Raw genomic sequence first — 6,084 nt, forward strand, 5'->3', positions numbered from 1 at the left:
TGATCTGGAAAACTATTCCATGTGACAGTATTTAAGCTAATAATTAAGCCAAAAATTAGTTAAAAACTAGTTTGACCAGCTTTTAAATTAACCCAGTCCTCCATATCGGATTAAAAATAATTTTTAGCTTTTATAGGGTGTAATTAAGCAAGAGCTGTACACGCGTCCTTCACCATGTTTTTGTTGAGAATTCTTAAAATATAAAATTAAGCCTAATTTGCTTGCATACATAAAGAAAACCCCACATGGGTTCACCATCAAAATTGTCGAGACCACAATGGAAATTTATTTTATTTTATAAAGAAAATAAAAAGTGACAAGAAATGAAGTGTTCAATTTATTCCAGGTGTCCAGTTGCAATTACCATCAGTTTTTTTCTTAGTACAAACTATTTTTTTCCTATTAATTTGTCAACGCCAAAAATTACTACTGTTTGATATACTTGTTCTTTCATCATTCATTAATCTTCTTGATTGATGGACTAATCTTCAATTCTTTAATAAATGAACATACATTTTTCTTTTGCGATAACATTTTTTTCTGCATTTGAGACGTGACTCATGTCGCATGCATGCAGACTACAATGTAGACATTGAAATGGACTCCATTTTGTAATCTTATGTCATTTTAGAACCATAATTTTAGAAAAGAGTTTGAAAATAGAAATATTTTTGGATCGTATTATAAATTCTGGTGCCCAGGATTCAATTAATTAAAAACTCGGCATGATTCATGACCACACACAAAAAAATTACAATCTCTGCACTACATTTCATATCTTTCATTTTCTTGGTTCCTCTTTCCACGACAAATAAATATGGTCTACTTTTATGTTGCAAAAAACTTTTATGACCTTTTTGTTTTAATGTTGATTTTCGAAAAGGATATGGATTATAAAGTGTTTTATGGTCCGGATGCATTATAAAGTTCACGGATGTCGACATCATGAGATTCATAGATTTGCATTTCTATTTGATTTATCAATCGATTTCATTATTTCATATGTTAATTTGTATTATGTCAGTTTATAAATATATAGGATCTTGTTATTAGAATAATTAGTATGTATCTAATACTAATTGTGATCAATTTATATAGAACCTAATTACTTTCACTGATCAAATGGATGAATTTGGGGTTAGACCTTGCGTTGGCTAATTAATTGTCGGAAAAACTAGTATTTGGAAAGAAGAAAAACGGAGAAAAAGTTAATTAAGTATTTGAAAGATTTTTGAGACTGGGTTTCTAGAGAACATTTGTGTTGCCTTTTTTGAGAAAATGTTTGATTTGTTTAACATCTTACCATTTGAATTTGCCGCCCTTTGGACGATATAAATAAGTTCTTTCACTATACAGTAAAGAATAAAGACTTATTCAAATTAAAGAGATGTATTTACCAGGTATTTATCATTACTCTAACAATATTCATCTAGAAAATAATGTTAAGATTTAGTCAACAAGAGACAGTATTAGATAAGCAATAACTACATTAGCTAATACTTCTCCCATCCATTTTATTTGTTATATTTATCTTTTACACACCCTTTAAGAAAAACATTAACTAAGATGATAATTTGACTAAGTTACCTTTTTATTCTTTGATCTTAATTTAATACTATTCATATGTTCATCATAATAATTAATCTCTCTCCACATTAATTAGAGTAAGGATAAAAGTAGAGAAAAAAAATTAAATATACCTTAATATTTTGAAATGATAAGTATTTTGGACCAATTATTTATAGAATCCTTGACAAGTAAAATAGACTAGAGAGAACAGGTTATACTTTATAACGTAATTAAGGATAATTTCTTGACACCTTTTATAGGGGCTAAAGCAAGACCTAACACGCGTCCTTAATTGAGTTTTCAAATTCTAATTAAACCTAATTTCTTTCGTGTACTTAAAGAAAAAAATCCCACATGGGTTTCATAATCAAGATTGTCAATAAGATCACAATGGAAATGTCAAGGAAAATTTTATCAAAAAGAAAATAAAAAGTTTTCAAGAATGGCTTGCTGACTTAATTTAATTTCCAGGTCTCTGCTAGGTGCAGTAATTTCTTAGTACAAAATTGCTTTTTCTTAATTTTTCTTAGTACAAAATTGCTTTTTCTTAGTTTTGTCAACGCCAAATATTCAACGTCACTACTACTGTCAAAAGAAATTATTCTTTCATCATCGTTAATCTTCGTGATTTATGCACTAAGCAAAAAGCATCTTGTTCTTCATAAAACATGTTTTTTCTTTAATTTCTGATATATACCGTTTTTGTCTCCATTGGGGATGTGACTCGATCATGTTGCATGCAGACTAAAGATACCTTTCATTTTTTGTCATTAGTATAATTTATTTCAGAAGCATGATTTCGGAAAGGAAAAGTAATAGATAGCCTCCTAAACTTTGTCACATTTTCCTCTGGGGTACCTAAATCGAGGATTGTACATATTGGGTACCTAAATCAATCCAAATTCGATCCCATTGGATACCTTTTGCCTACGTGGCGCAGCAATTGAGTCCACTTCTTGTCGGGCGCGTGGACAACACTTTTTTCCTTAATTTTTTTTCTTGATTAAAATTTTATTTCTTTTAAATAAAATTTGATAGATTAATAAATAAAAATTAACCCACCTGCCCCCCCCGTCTGTCCCCTGACCCCACCCCTTCCCTTTCGCCCAAAATGTTCTGTACGTTCTCCTCTTCTTCTTGTTCTTCCTTTTTTTTTTTTCTCTTCTTCTTCATTATAACACTTCATTTCTTTTAATTATTTATATAAAATTAATTTGTGAATTGGATGTTATTTCTTACCACCATTTTCTTTATCCTTTTTAGATCTGAAAAGTAGCATTACCATCTTATTCACCGGAAAAAAATGGAGATTCATCATTTTTTTTATCTCACCTTTCATCGGTTAACTTATATTTAGCAAGAACTTTAAAGGTTGGTGGGTCTTGTAAAGACATTGATAGACCTAAATAAGAGAAGAAAAGGGGAATAAATTATTGGTGGGGTGGGGGGACGGCGGTTGGGGTGGTGGGGGAGCGGCCAGTGGGGTGGGGTGGGGCCAAGGAGATGAAAATTTGGGGGGGGGGGGGGGGGGTTATAATTTATTTTTTAATTATTATGATGACCCCCCCCCCCCCCCCCCGCGCCACGTGTCACGTTTTCATTTGACAAAGTTGTCACGTCATGGAGAGTGTAATACACTCTCTTAATTTTGCTGATTATTGTGAAAAAAATATCCAATGGGATCAGATTCGTACCGATTTAGGTACTCAATAGGTATAACCCTCAGTTTAAATACCCCTAAAAGAAAATGTGGCAAAATTTAGGGGCTACCTATGACTTTTGCCTTTCAGAAAAAGTTGTAGGTGGCTCTCATTAGACGGACGTATGAATATATTTTACAAAAATTAGAATTTAGAGTAGTTATTTGGATCATATAGTAATAAACTATACAAATTGAGCCCAATTGTTGTTGAGATATTATTGGAGGGTGATAATAGAAATTAGCAAGGGCGGCGCTAGATGATCGGTGCCTTTTTATTACGTATTGCTGACTAGATGAAAAATGAATTAGATGTAAACAAAAATATGTAGCCGAAAGACCATTAATTATTCTTTTATGCATGTAAGATGTTTTTATATATATATTTTCTGAATTAAGTTTTTAGTAATTTGCGGTAGCGTACTAAATTGTCATTTTAGATGATTAAAAGTAATCTCATAATCTTCAAAGTTGTTGCTCAAATCTTTACAATTAAGAGCATTTATCCCAAACTTTATTAAGTAGAGAGGATAAAATTGCACCATTTCGAATAATTCAAAGGTAAAATTAGTCTTTTTCCTTATTCTGGAGCAACAATTAGTAGGAACGATACTTTTGAGCTATTTGACTACCAGCGTAAGACTACTTGGCTAAAGGTAGCGACATTTTTGTCCAAAAACGAATGAACAACAAATTTGTTTTATTTCGAACAGCTCAAGTACTTTTTTCCCTTTTCCCTAAAATCAATAGTGGTTTATTCAGAAGTCAAAACTTATGAATTCAGAAGCGAAAATTGAAGGACAAAATCTTTAAAAATAAAAAAATAAAACTACCTAAACAATCGTACATGATTTTGACTACATTTAGGTCTAAACCTGTCACCAAACAACCAAAAGGGAGCAAGTTTTTTCAGTCCAACCTATTGCCAGCCTAACATGTTATACACTTGTCTATCTCCCATGCTTTTTTAGTAAAATAAAAATCAGTATACTTCTGGTTTTTTTGTTCATAGACGAGGCAAAGGGAACCAAGTTTCAAGCTGGTCTGTTTCTCTGTGTATTTCAGTTTTCACATAAATATCATGCATGTGATACCAATTAATAATGTGACAGGTAGATAGCACTAAAACTAGTTAGCATTCTGAATATATAGCTATCAGCGTTTTGGTAACAGAAAACTAAGTAGCAATAAAGATTCTGGTCCCTGGAGATACATGTTGTAACTATCTACTCTTGTCTTACAAGTCAGATGTAGTATTGTTGAGTCATAATTTCAACAAAAATTAATCCTGCCAATTTAAATTCTGTGAGCATAGCAAGGATTGTTTTATGGCAACTAACACATTCACCTCCTACCCCTTAGGGCCAGAGCTGCATGGTCCGAAGGGAGTTTAATTGAATTCCCTTTATCAAAAACTTATACGTTACACAATTAATTAGGGTAAAAGCATTTTTTTTGGGTGTATATAAATTGTTGTTGAATCAATATAAGTAAACTTTATGTGTAACGGCAACAGATCGTTTTGTGGCATCCAACCTTCGCCTCATATCAGAGCTACATGGTCCGAAGAGTTTAATTGAATTTCCTTTATTAAAAAATATTTATAATGTACACAATTACAGTAAATGCCCTTTTTTTTTTTTTTTTTTGTATGTTTAAATTGTTGAATTGACGTGAGGAAATTTTTTAGTGCAGTGGTTAAGGTGGATCAAAGATTACATAATTTGCAGGTTTGAATCCCCTTGATTCAATGGCAAAATCAAGAATTTTTGTAGATTATACGTATAGAAAGTAAGTATTGACCTAAATAATCAGTTTAATTTTTCAATAAAGAATGTTCAACTAACCACCCTTTGCTTTACGTGGCTATGCAACTGCCTTGATATAATTCCTGACCCCGCCACCGACCTCTCCTTTTTCTTTTTGGTCTCAAAAATCTATGCCGAGAAAATGAAGGTAAAAGTTATTAAATGGGTGCATTATTTCAACATTTATATTGTCAGGTAGAAGTGAATGCATGTGTTTAACAAACAGAAATTAAACCCTCATGGGATTTTCTCTAGCTTACACCAGTAACTAGAGATATTTTAAAGTATTTGACTTTGAATTCACTGTAGATTTCTCAAATCCTATTAAAGCATGCCTATGACATTATTGATGTGTAGCTTTAGGCTTTCCAAATTCATTACTTTAACCTACTGTAGATTGATTTTTGGTCAATTACATGGTTTTAGGAATTTTATGTGGGTAGATGGAATGAAGTGGTTTGATTTGATATAAAGTCATGGTCTCATGGATGTATTAAAGCCTGTGGAACTTCAACTCATCCTAAGCAATTAGCAGTTTGAAGCTATCCATGTGCATTCTGAGCAAAACCATACCACATTTGAGAACCACAATAGTAACGTCTTAGTCTGAAATAAGTTGGGTATATGACACCTTACTTTTCATGTTTCTCCATTTAAATTCATACATATTTATTGTGAAGATTCATTACGAATTTGCTAAACCAACCTACCACAACCCTCCTTAATCCGAGTTAGGGACCGACAAATATAAGCTTTCCAGTTCACTGCTTCACACAGAACTTTGTATGACAAGATAATTTTCAAAAATTAGAATATACTTTCACAAAAGGTGAAATATCTAAGATAGATTGTAACTTGTAAGCATTACTCGCTACAAACATTAATCCGCTAGTTTAATATATAGTAACATCATTAGAAATATACAGAGATCTGAGAGGAACCACCTAAAATCAAGAGGAAAGTTATGAACCATTTCATAATAAATTCTCATGATTTTTGTGGAGGTTT

Source organism: Lycium barbarum, chromosome 4, assembly GCF_019175385.1.
Source record: "Lycium barbarum isolate Lr01 chromosome 4, ASM1917538v2, whole genome shotgun sequence".
Lineage (NCBI taxonomy): Eukaryota > Viridiplantae > Streptophyta > Magnoliopsida > Solanales > Solanaceae > Lycium > Lycium barbarum.